The sequence below is a fragment of the Panthera uncia genome (assembly GCF_023721935.1).
Source record: "Panthera uncia isolate 11264 chromosome A1 unlocalized genomic scaffold, Puncia_PCG_1.0 HiC_scaffold_16, whole genome shotgun sequence".
NCBI lineage: Eukaryota > Metazoa > Chordata > Mammalia > Carnivora > Felidae > Panthera > Panthera uncia.
Window position 1 is genome coordinate 28,086,203 of NW_026057576.1, and position 15,816 is coordinate 28,102,018.

The 15,816-nt window shown below is 35.9% G+C and overlaps 1 protein-coding gene across 3 annotated transcripts in view; it reads left to right on the top strand.

Annotated features, from left to right (window-relative positions):
- ELF1 (E74 like ETS transcription factor 1) overlaps positions 1 to 15,816 on the top strand; it is a 107,915-nt gene that overhangs the window by 17,193 nt on the left and 74,906 nt on the right. The window contains exon 1 of one of the 3 annotated variants that reach the window (XM_049647022.1): positions 5,361 to 9,009. The exons of 1 other annotated variant lie outside the window; for it this stretch is intronic. The gene's annotated coding sequence lies outside the window, so the exon portion shown is untranslated. Of the gene's footprint in view, positions 1 to 5,360; positions 9,010 to 15,816 lie in introns of those variants that run through there. One more of the 3 variants, XM_049647017.1, reaches the window with a different exon arrangement.

Here is a 15,816-nt window from a genome sequence, read left to right on the forward strand (position 1 = left end):
ACTGAAGTTGGACGCTCAACCGACTGAGTCACCCAGGCACCCCAAGAGGTTTGCTTTCTACCATAATCTTAAACTTTACTAATGGCAAAAGATGTCTTTTTCTTTTCTTTCTCTTTTTAAAGAGCATGGAGGTTTGGGGTATTAGAGACAAGTTTTTTGAACTTGTGCTAAAAGCCCATTTACTTAAATATTCTCCTGCCATAGGATTAAAAAAAAAAAGTTTCCAAAATATTGGTATCGGGTTTCTTGTGTTTTTAAAAATATCTTATTAGTGAACTGACATAAATGTAATTGAATTTTGGGGGTAATTATAAAAATTTCCAGTTATTCTGAATATCTGGTAATTTTATGTATTCAGTTAAGTAAAATTTTGATGAGGAGACTTCTTTATTTTTTTTAATTTGTTTATTTATATTTGAGAGAGCAGGAGAGGGGCAGAGAGAGGGAGAGAATCTTAAGCAGACTGTGTGCCAGCGCAGAGCTTGGTGTTGGGCTCCATCCCACGAACGGTGAGATCCTCACCTGAGACAAAATCAAGAGCTGGATGCTCAACCGACTGAGCCACCCGGGCACCCCAGGAGACTTATTTCTTAAATGTAGCCTGGTTGTGATTTTTGTTCTCCAATCTTCAAACTTCTGTCCACAGTCACAGTCGGTCGTACAAGCTGCAGGGTATGGTTCCTGCTCTTGAATGGGTTACCAGTTTATCGATGTATAGATAGACTTGTACAAAATTAACTGCAATACAAAATGGAATGTTCTTGGCAATAGAAATGTCACTGCCTTTCTTTTTTTTTTTTTTAACGTTTATTTATTTTTGAGACAGAGAGAGACAGAGCATGAACAGGGGAGGGGCAGAGAGAGAGGGAGACACAGAATCGGGAGCAAGCTCCAGGCTCTGAGCCATCAGCCCAGAGCCTGACGCGGGGCTCAAACTCACAGACCATGAGATCGTGACCTGAGCTGAAGTCGGACGCTTAACTGACTGAGCCACCCAGGTGCCCCTGTCACTGCCTTTCTTAAAGAAGCCCTCCCTTCCCCTCTCAAATCTGTTCTTGACTCATTCACAACAGTTTCTCACCTTTCAATCTCTGTTAAATTCCCTGTAATCTGATGTTTTACTTATCTTTTTTTTTTTTTTTTCTATCATAGCATGAAAACAAAGTTAACAGTGATGTGGGGCGCCTGGGTGGCTCAGTTAGCTAAGCATCTTGACTTCAGCTCAGGTCATGATCTCACAACTCATGGGTTTGAGCCCCGCATCAAGCTCTCTGCTGTCAGTGCAGAACCTGCTTCGATTCCTGTCTCCCTCTCTCTCTGCCCCTCCCCAGCTCATGCTTTCTCTGTCTTAAAAAATAAATTAAAACATCAGAAAAAAAAAATTAACAGTGACGTTCATGTTGCTAAATTCAACTGCCATTTTTTTCTCAGACATCATTTTATTTGATATGTCATCAGCATTTGGCACAGTTGCTCAATCCCTTCTTTTGGAAACACTTTTACTCAAATTCCAGGGTAATACCATATTTGCCTTGTTTTCCTGCGATATTTTTGGATACTCCTTCTCAGCCTTCTCTGCTAACTTTACCTCCTCTCCTCTACCTCTCAATATTGGAGTGTCCCAGAGGTCTGTCGTCCTTACCTTTTCTACCTGTAGCTTTATTATTGTATATATGTTAATGACTACAATTTCTATACCTAGCCCATATCCCTTCCCTTGGCCTTAGGACTATGTCTGCAACTCCAAGGCAATCTGTCCAATTTGACATGTCCACTTGGAGAGCTGATGAACATCTCAAACTTAATGAGTTTAAAACTGAGCTCCTGATGTTTCCATACCCCAAACCGTCATCATCTGTAGTCTTTCCTGGCTCAGTTTGGGCAACAGCAGTCTTTCAGTTGCCAGAAATGGAGTTTTGAAGCCTTTCTTTCCCCACCAACTACTTCCGTCCATTCAGAAATTTCATTGGGTATTCCTCAAAAACATCCATAATTGAGTCAGATCTTCCTCTTATGCTGCCTCCTTTGTTTTAGTCATTATCCTCTTTGGATTATTGCATTAGCTTCTCCTCGCTTCCTTCCTTGCCCCTTTGCAGTGTGTTTTCATCACAGCGGTCAAATCTTATGACTCATATGCTGAAAACTCTCCAACTATTAAGTCTCTAAACAGTGAGGCTCTCCACTAGTTCCTAGTACTCTTCTCCTCCTCTTACTCTTCTTATTTTCTCTACTTGACCCACACTGGCCTCCTTGCTTTCCTTAAACGTATCAGTTAAGCTCCCTGTTAGAGTCTTTGCACAGGCTTTCTCTGTCTAGAATGTTCTTTCTTAGATATGTCTACATGGCTAGAAGTCTTTATGCAAAGGTGACATGGCAAAAGTAAATCCTCCCTAGCTAGTCTAAAATGTTCTATTCTCCTCTTTGCTATTGTGTTTTTTTCCTTCTTTGTCCTTATCACTAGCATATGTGTATTTTATCTTTTATTTATAATTGACATGCTCTGTATTTAGTCCATAATGTTTGTCCCTTACTAGAATATAAGTGCCATGTGGGGAGGGATCATTTACCAACAGTGTGTCTCCTTTGTTCACTGCTATGTAGCAAGGGCCTGGAAGAGTGCCTGGCACATAGTAGATGCTCAGTAAATGTTAAATGAGTGGATACCTAGGAGTACCTCAGATCAGTCATGAACTTGACATTGGGCAAGTCAGTTATCTCCTTTCCCGATTTTTATTTTTTTAATTAAAAAAATTTTAATGTTTATTTATTTTTGAGAGAGGGAGAGACAGAGTACAAGTGGGGGGGGGGGGCAGAGAGAGAGGGAGACACAGAATCTGAAGCAGACTCCAAGCTGTCAGCACAGAGCCTGACACAGGGCTTGGACACACAAACCACAAGATCATCACCTGAGCCAAAGTCAGGCTTAACCAACTGAGCCACCCAGGCACCCCTCCTTTCCCTATTTTTAAAATGAGTTTGGATAGGATTGGTAATTTTAGACTTTCTGAAAACAACAAAGACTTAAATGTATGTAGTATCTCAGTTCCTTGAAGATTTTTGTAAGAATTCAACTGTGTAACAAAAGTTTGAAAACCATGGTAGGTAGTCTAGGTTATTTTATTTTGGGGGAATCAAAGTTTGTTAGTTTCTTTTTTTTCAGTCATGAGTTGATAATCACATCACTTCACATAGTGTTTTTTAAAGGAAGATTCTGTGATAGCAGAGTGAAAGGTGAATTGGAAATAGGTAGTTGGTGGTAGGAAAAGGGACAGTTAGGATGTTGTTGCGATATTATTTTTCCTACAGTATGATGCAGTAGCAAAGGAGGATCTTAGGTTTCACTCTAAACTCAATGCAAAAAATAGAGGATTTCCTCTCCACGACATTTAGAAATTATTGAATAGTAAGGGAACAAGCATCTTTTTGAGTGACTGCTGTGTGAAGACCACTAACTACATTAGATAGTAAGGCTGCAGAGCAGTAGAGCAGAGGTGCTCAGAAGCATGGCTTCTACCCACATTATTCAGTCTGTTTCCAACAGTAGGCATGAAGTTCCTTTAGGTAATTCACAGGTAGATCCCTGGTTACAATCCACTGAAGTAAAGGACACATTGTCTTTAACATTGAATTTAAAATTTAATCAAAAGAGATTAAAAGATATATCACATCATGTATAAAAGATACATCTATATGAAATTTGAGATTGCAGTCAGAATATTACCTGGGAGCATCATAAAAAATATAATTGTAAATCAATTCTTGGGTTGTTTTTGACAAGAAGGGAAAGAACAACATCCAAAATAGTACCTACGATGGAATCTTATAACACAGGTAGGTACATGAATTTTGCAGTATCAAATTATGGGCCAAATCATGTCTTTAAAAAATATTTGAATGCGCAGTAAAATCCTGATATGCTGTAATTTTCCTTTAATGAACTGTTTTAGAAAAGTTATTTATTCATGTCTCTGAGTTTCTGCTGTGTGTTGGGCCCTGTCTTAATGATAGGAATACATTAGTAAACAAAACCAGCCAAAGCCTGATTCCCTTCTTAAAAAAAATTTTTTTTAATGTTTATTTTTCAGAGACAGAGACAGAGTATAAGTAGGGGAGGAGCAGAGAAAGAGGGAGACACAGAATCCAAAGCAGGCTCCAGGCTCTGAGCTATAAGTACAGAGCCTGACAGTGGGCTTGAACTCACTAACCATGAGATCATGACCTGAGCTGAAGTCAGCATTCGATCCACTGAGCCACCCAGGCGCTGCGATGGCCCCTTTTGACTTTGGTGTGCCTTTTAAAACACACAGATGCTTGTCCAGGAGAATGTTCCTTATGGATATGTCCTACTTAATAATGGGTGCAGAAACAGGAAAGGAGGCCTTGTTTTAACCCACTAGTGATAGATGATAGAGAATTAACTATGTTTGACATTTAAGGTCACATTTGGAAATGCTACATGTTGTTCAGAACCTGGGATTATACTTTGAGAATCCTTTCCCACTGAAATATTTAGAACACTGAATCCCAGTCTTAAAAAAAAATTTTTTTTTATATTTAAATAGTGGAGACAGGTGCCTGGGGTGCTCAGTTAAGCACCTGACTTTGGCTCAAGTCATGATCTCACAGTTTGTGAATTTGAGCCCTGCCTCAGGCTCTGCACTGACAGTTTGGAGCCTACCTGGGATTCTCTCTCTCTGTCTCTCTCTCTCTCTTTCTCTGTCTCTGCGCCCCTCCCCACTTGTGCTCTCTCTCACTCGCAAAATAAATAAACTTAAAAAAATAAGTAGTAGAGAATAGTGATTTTGGTCATTTATCATTTTAATGATTTGATCTTTGCATGCTTCTTCCATCTCTCCTGTTGGCTCCTGAACGAGGGGACAGATTCAGAGCAAGCCTTTTTTTAAAGCCCAGGTATTCTAGATATGAGCATGAGACTGTTTAATATTTTCAGATACTGGGATTTTTCACATTTGAGTTCAAAGAAAAGCAGTAACAATGAAAGGAAAGAAGAGAGTCCGTGCTTGCATTGTAAATTCTTTTTATAAGTTGTATTTTAAAGAAAGAAATTTACAGTGTCCTAACTTTAGCTGCATTCAATTCATTTAATTGACCTAATCTTGCTAAACTAATAGTTCAAATATAAATGCTGAAAATTCCTCCAAGTAGCCATGATAGCTTTATATTAAGGTATATACTGACTTGATAGAGATCTAATTATAGAAATAGACATCAACTGTATGTACAAGTATAATATATTTGCATCAGAAGCCTAAGATGCCACATTTTATTTATATAAAAGTTTAAAGACTTAACCTTTCTCATCCTGAACTATTTGATACTGATTGCTTCTACTAAGAAGCATAATAATAAGTTAATGTTTATAAAGTGTTTACTTAGTGCTCAGTTCAATATTAATAACTGTATTACACATGAACTAGTTTCTTTTTGAAGTCAGGTTTATTGAGCTATTTTTTATGTACAGTGCAATTTGCCCTATTTAGTTGTACAGTTCTATGATTTTTGACAACATATATAGGTCATAGAACCAATACCACAATCCCTATACAGAATGCTTCCATCACTCCAAACGGTTTTCTTGTTCCCCTTTGTAGTCAGTCTCCTCCCCTCATTCCTAACCCCTGGCAGCCACTGATAGGAATTCTGCCCTTTTTGTTTTGCCTTTTCCAGAACATCGTGTAAGTGGAGTCATATAGTATATATTTTGAGTTTGGCTTATTTCACTCCCTAATGCTTTTAGATTTATCCATGTGGTAGGTGTATTTCGAAAGTTACTGCTAATAACATCCCGTTGTATGGATGTACCACAATGTGTTTAACCGTTCTCCAGTTGATGGACATTTGGGTTTCCAGGATTTGGTAATTCTGAATAAAATTTCTATAAATATTTAAGTAGAAGTTTTTGTTGTTATTTTAAATATTCATTTATTTTTGAGAGAGGGAGAGAGTCTAATGTGGGGCTCAATCCCACCAACTGTGATATCATGACCCGAGCTGAAATCAAGAGTCAGATGCTTAACTGATTGAGCCACTGAGGCACCCCAGTAGAAGGTTTTGTTTTTGTTTTTAATAGACATATATTTTCCTTTCCCTTAGGCATATATTTAGGATTGAGTCTGCTGGATTGTATAATAAGTATATGTTTACAAGAAACTGCTAAATGGTTTTCCAAGTAGGCTGTACCATTTTGCATTCCCAACTTTGCATGTGAAAGTTGAAGTTGCTGTACATCCTCCCTAGCACTTGGTATTTTCAGTTTTTTTTTTTTTTTTTTTTTAAGTTATTCTGTTGATGTGCATGGGTACTGTGGCTTTAATTTGCATTTTCCTGTTGAGTAAGGACGTTGAGATTTTTTGCTGTCTTTCTCTGCCATCTGTATCTCTTTTTGGTGAAATGTCTATTCAGACCTGTTTGACAATTTTAAAGGCTAGTTTGTTTTCTTATTTTTAAGTTGTAAAAATTTTTTATATTAAGCGTAGTAGTACATTCATTGGTTTTAATGCTCATTATAGTCCTCTGAGGTAGGTGTTATTAGCCTAAATCACAAACAAAAAAGTTAGGCACACTACTGTTAAATATTGCCCAGGATCACACAGCAGATAGGTAGCATAGCTGGGATTTGCACCCAAGCAGAGTGACTCTAGAACCTGTGCTGAACTGTTTGCCAACTTGTTTTTTCTGTGGTGATTGATTTCTTGGGGTTGTGAATATAACCAGGATCTAGTTTCTATAGGTGGTAAAACAATGCTTATAGGGCCACCAGCAAAGGGGCAATATATTTGTAGCAGAAACTCTGGAATCTTCTCCCTAGGAATAGCTCAGATATTTGTTGCTATTGAAGAAGGGTACTTATTTTCACTTTATGTCTCTTACTTCTACATACCGGTGGTGAAAAGTACTTCTCTTAAATTACTTTCCACATGTCTGCCATTATCAAGTAATGAGGTGCTTTATATAAATGGATGTTCTCAATAGCAGAAGCTTCTCCTTTTAGGTATCCATACACCATAAAAGATTTCTGTCTCTCTCTCTCTCTCTCTCTCTCTCTCACACACACACACACACACACACACACACACACACACACACATTTTTCTCACTTTGTCTTTTATAATAATGTTGACTTCAAGGCATTTACTGTTTGGCGATACACTCAAGGAGTGTGTAGAACTTACTGACCTTATATGATGGCTTTAGATGCCAGGACTTTTAAAGTTATATTTATTTGTGATTTTTATAGGTTTTTGTTTTAGTCTTCTCTCACTTTCCACTTTCCACTCTGTCATTTGTTTGTTGTGACATCATCCTTTCACTATTCCCTCTTTCACACCCCTATAACTTCATTTCTAATTAGGTAAAAGATTATCAAATTATTGGGCTTACATGGATATGGTCTAAAATAAATTTCAGCTTTAGGAAACGACTTAGGGGTTTTCCAGTGAACATCTCCTGTGACTGCTCAGAGGGCCTTTTTTCTTGGTTTTGGGGCTCCAAACAGTCATTCTAAATAAATGAGCTCTAACGTAAGATAAATATGATATTTGACGGCAGAAGAAGTGATGTGTTTTTCTTTTTAGCATAATTTTTTATTAATAATTTGTTAAACCATGGGGATTATCTTAGTAAAAAGGTAAACCAAACAGTGTTCAGTAGAATGGAATAAATAGGCACTTAATGGGCAGAAAGTTGGTTCACAACCATTCTGTTCTGTTGCAGTTTGTGAAGTTCCTGTCTAAGTCAGTGACAGCTTGTCCTCTCAGCTGCGCCTCTAGTAAGACAAAATGATTACTTCCAAGTAATTAACTGAAGCAGAAAACTTTGCCAAATCCTATTTACTTTTTGTAAAATATTAAGATGAAGTCTAGTGAGTAGTACTTTGTCATGTAAAGCACTTTTGAGAGTACTTAATGCTTTCAAGCCATTTTGATCAATTTACACTCTTAGAATAAATTAATATTCATCCAGGGGACAGGGTAAGTAGTGCACTAACATCTCAGCTGCTTGGGCACCTTGTCAGATGTACGATGACTTGGAGAGCAAAACTTCACTGTCCACATCGTTTGTTGGCACCTTAGGGTCACCATGTATGGTGCAGCAGGGTGCCTGGCACATAGTACGTTTTTATTTGTGGAATATTTTGGTAAAGAAAACGGTGGCTATCAATTGGGAGCATAGAATCATGAACCGTGATTGCATTGGTAATCTGTTTAAAATGGAGTTTTATCAAGCTTGCGATACTATTTAAAATCATTTTGCTATATTAGACTTTAGCTCCTTTCTAACCCTGAATTCTTAAAAAAATTTATAAACCAAGTTAATTCACACTTATTTTTCTACTGAACTTTGAATTTTCTAGATTTTATGTTTAGTGGACTTGTAAATCTGCATCAGATACTGCAGTTGGCTAGCTTTTCCAGATTACATAGCAATGTACCCCTTTCATGTAAGGGTTAATGAGTAGCCTGGTTAGACTCACCAGTCCATTGTCACACTAAAAGCCAGAAAATTTGCTGTCTCCCTTCCATTCCCTCCCACATTTTTTTTCTTTTCATAGTTTTATTTACTTGATATATTAATATAATTTTTAAAAGTTGAGATTTTATTTTGTAAAACAACATACGGTTTTAATTTTGTTTCTGTGTAGATCCTGAGTTCTATTTTATTGTTAATGTTAAATTATGGTAATTAACATGAGCTGAATAATGGTTTAATCAAGGTAGATCTTGCTCCTTGGCTCTCTGTCTCTCCTTTTTCTGTACTTCTCCTCTGTTTTTACCTGTAGATTTGCATGTTTGACCTAGCAGAATAATTGGGTCCACAGCAACATGGGCGTGCCTCCCTTAGAAACACTTAGTTTCATGTATGACTCATAGGCTGAAGCACAGACACCACTTCCCCAATCTACAGGAGCCATTTTAACAGCATAAAACTTGCCGGATTGCTTTTTATTTTCAAGCCCAAAGGACAAAAAGAGAACGAGAATATTTGAAGGTAACTTGTTATGAGTTTGTGTGTTTGCTTCTGTCTGTTTCATGAGCTGATAAACGGAGGGTGGTTCTTACCTGTCGAAGAACATGGCTGAATGTGTTCTTTAACTCTCTGAAAAAAATGTGTGTAGTCAGTCACATGCCTGATTGCACTTAACTGCTAGGGGGAAACAAAGCATTCAAATTCTGGAAAGTTTTAGATCTTCTTAGAAAAGCATTTTTTTAATATTTTACATAACTTGTTTTCTTTGTTTGCCCCCTGTATGACTTGAGAATAAAGGAGATTTTTCTTTCTTTTTCATACTACAAAACAAACCAGTCAAGTGTTCATTTAAAAAAAAATCCAGTTGTATTTGTGGGATAGCTAGAAAGTTACAATTAAGTAAATTCATGTACTATGCTTGTGTGATACGGATGTTAAGAAAAAAATTCCGAGGCAGTGGTGTTGTTTTGGCATTTTGGTTAAAGGGAGGTTTGGAGACAACTCGGTCATAGGTATTGCTCATTGACTGTTCTTTCCTCTTTTTTCTTAAATTAATGAAATTATAACATTAATTTTTGAAAACTAAATAGAAGTTTAAGGAAAATGAAGCCATTTAGATAGATAATAAGTAAAAGTGACTATTAAATAAAGAGGAAGAAAGAGTAGACCAGTTCATTTAGTATCAGAAAAAAATAATAAAGTTTTATAATTCACACTGGAAACTTATTCTGAGAAACAACCTTAGATGCATGTCTGGCTTCTGAGGAAGCATGTAGTATTTCAATTTGTGTGTAAAGAAAAAGTAAAGAATATTGGCCTTCCCTCTATACTGTTGTTGTTAAAATTTGCTTGTTTTGAAGAAAAAAAGTAATACCTTTTGTGTGAAAGAAAAGATTGCTTAGTCTTTTCCTGGAATATTTATCATCATTGAAATTACGAAATTTTGGCTAGTGTATATTCTGGTGTGCCTTCAAGTTCTAGGTCCTCTGAGAAGCTGAGTGAAGTAGTATTTTACTTACGAAAGTTATTTATGAAATTAAAATTGGAATGCAAGTAAAATTTGAATATGTAGGGATTATGAATAAAATATTTGGAAATAAAACTTAAGTCATATATTATTGACTATAATGATGTCTAGCTAGTTCTTTGGAAATTTGCTGTTACTGACTTTCTAAGTGCTTAAAGGCCTATCTGCTGAAAGGGAAGATAGAAAGGCAGTTAGTTACTACTTCATACTCTTGGAAAGGGTTTTTATATTAACAGGTCTCAGTTTTGTGGCTTTGCAGGAAAGACATAGCAGACATTTTACCAATTCAGCTCTGAGCCATTTGCTATCATCTTTGTTTGCATCTTGCTGGTTTAGTCAGCCTTTGAGTAAGTAGAGCCTGTATTTACTTCTAGTCTGGTCTGTGTGAAAAATCTAAGGAAACTTTTGGCTTTTTTTTTTTTTTTTTTAAGTTTTTAAAAGCCAGTGACCCATGAGAGAAAAATCTAGGGACAAACAACTAAGTAAGATTTTATTTATTAAAGGGAAGTAGAAGGATTTAGTTTCTTAAAATTAAGCAGCTGGTATAAATAAAATAGATACTGATCATATATTTCAGTTTCCTATTATGTGAAGAAGACTGAAGTGGGGCTTCAAGGACAAGGGAAGGAAAAAAAAAAAAAACGTGGAAGCAAGGGAAGGCCAGAAAGATTTACTTAGCAGTCTTCTTCCCACTGTTTTCCTTTCATAAGGTTGAATATAAGTGTAGATCGAGTCATCAGAATGAAACTTAGAATTACCCATTTAAAGAACTTAAGCACTGAAAAACACTGAAGATCATTCAGCTGCCTCACTTGTATAGATGAAGAAACAGTGGCCCAAAGAGGTCTTGTGACTCGCTCAAGGTTGTGCAGTGCCTAATGGCAGGGCTTCCAGCCCAGAGCTGCTCATGCTAGTCCACACTAACAAGTGATGCTTTGTTTGAAATGATCTGTGTTTCCTTTAAGAGTAAATAAAACCTTAATTAAGTTGCTTGGTGATAAGTTTGGTAATAAGATGTACCAAATGAATTAACCAATGATCTTGAAAATGTGTTCCAACTAGTTTGTTTTTTCATCAGAGAGAAGATGATGCATTTGTTTAATTTCTACAACAGCTTTTTTTTTTTCATTATTAGCATTTTTTCATAGTTGAAGAAGCATTGTTCGTGTCATTACATATTTAAGATGAATCCAGGGGGATGGAATTATGAGGATTTGGGAATTTACTTTGAACTTCAGAGCCAGACAGGTTTATTTCTGCTTTAGTTTTATCTCTTGTTCTTTTAGGAGGGCAAATACTGTTTAATATGATGCCTTGTTATATTAAAGTGTATGTGTGTGTAAAACCCTGCATATAAGTTTACAAAGTCTACAAGTCTCTAAACTTTAACATTACACTCCTCTTGAACTGAACCTTTCCAGAATTAGTAATCTCATTCCATTTGTTTGTCATATCTTCTCTCCTCCTTTGAGAGTTGACTATACATACTAGGCACTTTAAGAAACTAATGGGGAATACAAAATCTTTGTTAACTTTTTGATGTATTTTATTGGAATGGTTGAAATTTACTTTCGATCTGCCTTTCTTTAGGTCTGAAATTTGGTTTTTTAAATCACTTTGCATGTAACTGTTGCATCTCCTACGTCTCCAAGTCCTCTAACCCAGTGCGATATCAGACCCTCCACAAGGTGGTTTTCATTGTCCTAAGCAACAGAGAGCACAGAAACAGCCAGAAAACATAGGCTCTCTCCTCACAAACTTAGATTCTTACTGGAAAAACAGGGTGTGGTAACATCGGTAAGATAAGAATGGAACCAAGCCACCAAGAAGTTAAATTCAGGTTCAGACTATTTGCCTAAAGGTGAAAACATGACTGCAACTTAAAATAGGGAAGTATATGGATCTTTAGGAATTGTTAGTATTGAAGACTGAGTAGCATTTGCCTAGCTTAAGGGGAGTGCCTTCACCAATAAGAATGAGAATGTAAGCTCTTTGAGGTGAGAAATGTTTTATTTTTTTGTCTTTTGGAACCTTTGACAAAACTACCAAGCACATATTAGTAAACAGTTACTATTTGCTGCATCAAACCCTTAGCTACTCAGTTGGGCAAATTCTGCTAAAGTTAGGGGTGGCAAATCTTTAAAAGGCATGTGGCCCTCAGCGTAGTCTGTCTGGTGTCGGCACTTCCTAACCAAAGAAAAAAATGAAAATCTACTTGGTAGTATATGTTTTAAAGCAGTAATTTCAACCTTTGGTGTAATAGAGAATCACCTGGCTTCAACTCCTGAGATTCTGATTCATTAGGCCTAGGGTTTGGCTTATCAGTTTGCATTTGTAATAATTACCCTAAATGATTGCGGTGCAATTGCAGTGCTTGTAGGCCACACTTACAGAAAAAGTACATGTTTAGGAAGAGCAGTTACTTAGCATTTTAATATTTGAATTTTCAAGCACCAGTGATATTTTGAAGGCCACAGCCTCTGCTAAGTAAAGAAAGTGGCTGGAGTAGTTTATTATCAGTATTATAACTTATTTACCCTCTTCTCCCTTGCCCAGTTTTTTCTTTCTTTATTCCATTTTTTGCTGTTCTGTGTCTGTCAACTTTGTGGCTTTCCCTTTTTCTGCTTCTCTAATTCTGCTTCTCCTTCTGCTCCCAAACCCACTGCTATATTGACCACAGTAAATAATTAAACTATTTTTTTTCAAATGTAATTAACCTATTTTTTATCTCAGTAAACCATTGCTTTCTCAGTGTTAGTTTTTTTTAGTTCCACTTGGTGTTTCATGGCATCTCCATTCCCTGATCCTTGGGGTTCTAGGCAAAACATCCCTTCCTGATTTAGGGTAGCATTTACAGCGTTTGAAAATCTGTCCTGGGAAATACACTATTATTATTTACAGTTGTTTGAGTCTGGTAAGGAGGTTTGTTTGTTTATTTATTTATTTATTTATTTATTTTTAATACCGTGTGATGCTTGGACATGATCGAGGTTTCTTTGGACATTTAACTCTATCACTGATTGCATATTTGTAGGCTTTATCTTACATTACATCCCATCTAATGAGACAAAGGTATTCACAGACTCTTGTAAGGTTGTGAAGAACAGTCCATTAGTTGAATGGTGTGAAAATAATTATTGCTTCCGTTGTTTGGCTAGAATATTTTGTTCCTTTGCTTAGCAGCTGCTTCATTTGGATGGTAGAAATTGAATTAGTAATCTCATTGAGTCAACTGAAAGGATTACGACAGTTTTCAACTGTTGGAGTAATCTCTTTCTCCCATTAGTGTAAGAACTTACTTAAGAGAAAGTTTTTCATCTCATATCTATCTTTGTGTTTTCTCAGATGGTCTGTATACTATAGTAAAAGTAGCTCTTGATCTATACTACAAGTGTCTAAGCATTTCACCCTTTACAAAAATGTAACTCATTTGCTAATTGCTCTGTTGGTGGATAGAAAGAAATTACGCAGCAGATCTTTGGTCGTATAAATTTCTCTGCAGAAGCATTTTGATTTCCTCTCTTCCAGTTATAAATATCTGAATTAACACCATTATCATGAGAAGACTCTTCCTAAACTTCTGTTTTCACTTTCATTCTCTCCCTGCTATAGGAATTCAGCTATCTTTTCTTTCATTTGCTTTTTTAATTGATGAATAGTAGGGTGTCAGCTCTTTTTCGTGTCCGTGTTTTACAGCGAGCCTGTAATGAAAAGCAGCCTCCCTCCTCTCCCCCTTACCATTCTCAGTCCTGCTCCTCAGAGGCAGCCACTTCTTAGAGAAGTTTTGGGGTTTTTTAAAACATTTATTTTCTTGGATCTATCCTTGTCCAGCCTTTTACTCTTATAGTAGAAGTTCTTCAATGTAACAGGAACTAGTATGATTTTACAAGGTAAAACATCATGTGAAGTTCATTATCTGATGGATGCCCAGTCATATAGGGCCTTGTATTTATGCAGAATTGTATACTTTAAAACATTTAAATTAAAGGAAATTGGTTATTTTCTGTGTTTTAGAAAAAACAGTCATGAACAGTGAAACAAATTTTACAGTAAAACTATAAATATGAGGTGTTGAATTAATAACTGTTAGTTTGTGTGAATCTTATTTTTTTACATCAAAATACTAAATGGAAGCTTAGTATTGTAATGGAGCGATTCATTTTCTTTTTTTTTTTTTTTTTTTAACTGAAATGTGCATGTAGGAGAATGTATAAAACATGTACTGTTTAAATATAATTGCAAAGTGTTTACCCATATCACAACCTAGGTTAAGAAATGGGCTCATTATGTTAGAAGTCCCCCACTCCTGTCCCATGTTTGTTTCTCCTTAAAAATAATTACTGTCCTGACTTTTTTCATTATACTTTTACCCCTTTGAACTGCATGTAAATGGAATCACACCATATATATTCTGTAGTGACTTGCTTCTTTCATTCAACTCTGTGAGATTATTTTAATTAATTTTAATTGCCATGTTATATTCCATTGTCTGTCCAGACCAGAATGTATTCACTCTTTCTTATTGATGACATTAGATTATTTCTAGTTTGGAAACATTCTTGAACATGGTTTGTGGAACATATGTGCAAGAGTTCTCTAAGGCGGTATCATCACACTGAGGTATGAGAGAAGTTTACAAAAAGTATGGAGAGAATGGATAGTTTAAGATCATTTAGAGTTCTTCATTATCTTTCCTAGCAACAGATGCCTGCCATTGATGCCTTCTTACCCATTCAGCATCTTACTTACTATGGTGTATTGTCCTGGGGGATAAAATCCTTGAGGACCCTAAACAGATGGGCAATTGATGCATTTCAGAGTATGTTGCAGACATCAATATATTTGACCACTAAACAGTTTACCATGCCTGTCATTTATTAACTGGAGTTATTTCAAACAATTTTGAATTAAAATTTTAACACAATAGATATAATATGGTCCCAGTTATATACATAAAAACAATATGATTATTGATACATATGTATTAAAGGTATAAAAATTGGACAGATAGGGACAACATCAAATTTAGGATAGTTGGGAGGGATAAAATGAGATTAGAGAGGGGATATATAGGAGTCTTTAGCTCTATGTGGCCTTTTTTTCTCTTAAGAATCTGAAGCAGAATATGGTAAGATATTAGTATAAAGCTATTTCATAATAAATTTTCCTGTCTAAGGGGTAGTTATTTTTGTCCCACATTTATAAATAACTGAGAAATAATGTTCATTTGATGAGAAGTCGATTTTTATTTTTTAATTTTTTAGATTTTTTTTATTTTTAAAAGGTAATTTTTAAAAATGGTGAATAAGCTCTATCTACATCATAAAAAATATTAACTTCCTGCTTCACTGAATGATTAGCTAGATTCAGAACTAAGTTACATAAGACTGTGTCTATCCCATACAGCTAACAAGATGGCCCTAGACATACTTCTCATGGATAACTTCCAGCTGAGATCCATTAACAAGTTGGAACTATAGTTTGCCAGAAATAATTTAATATTTAGAACCATCCCACATTCAAATATTCAAAAACACATTTCAGAACGAAAAGATTCATAAAACACACAGTTGGTAGAGTACTAATTGACACTGATGAACTAATACCCTAAATTTTTGCATCTAGCCAGATTTATTGACATAATGGATGTTTCATCTGGCTTCCTTAAAATCCTTATTATAATGGTAGCATTTCCTGTATCTTTAGTGGGTTTTTTTGTTGTTGTTATAAAATTGACGTGGATTCTCTATGTAAGGGTTCTGAAATTTAATAATATAATTGTAGGAATTGCTATAAAAAAG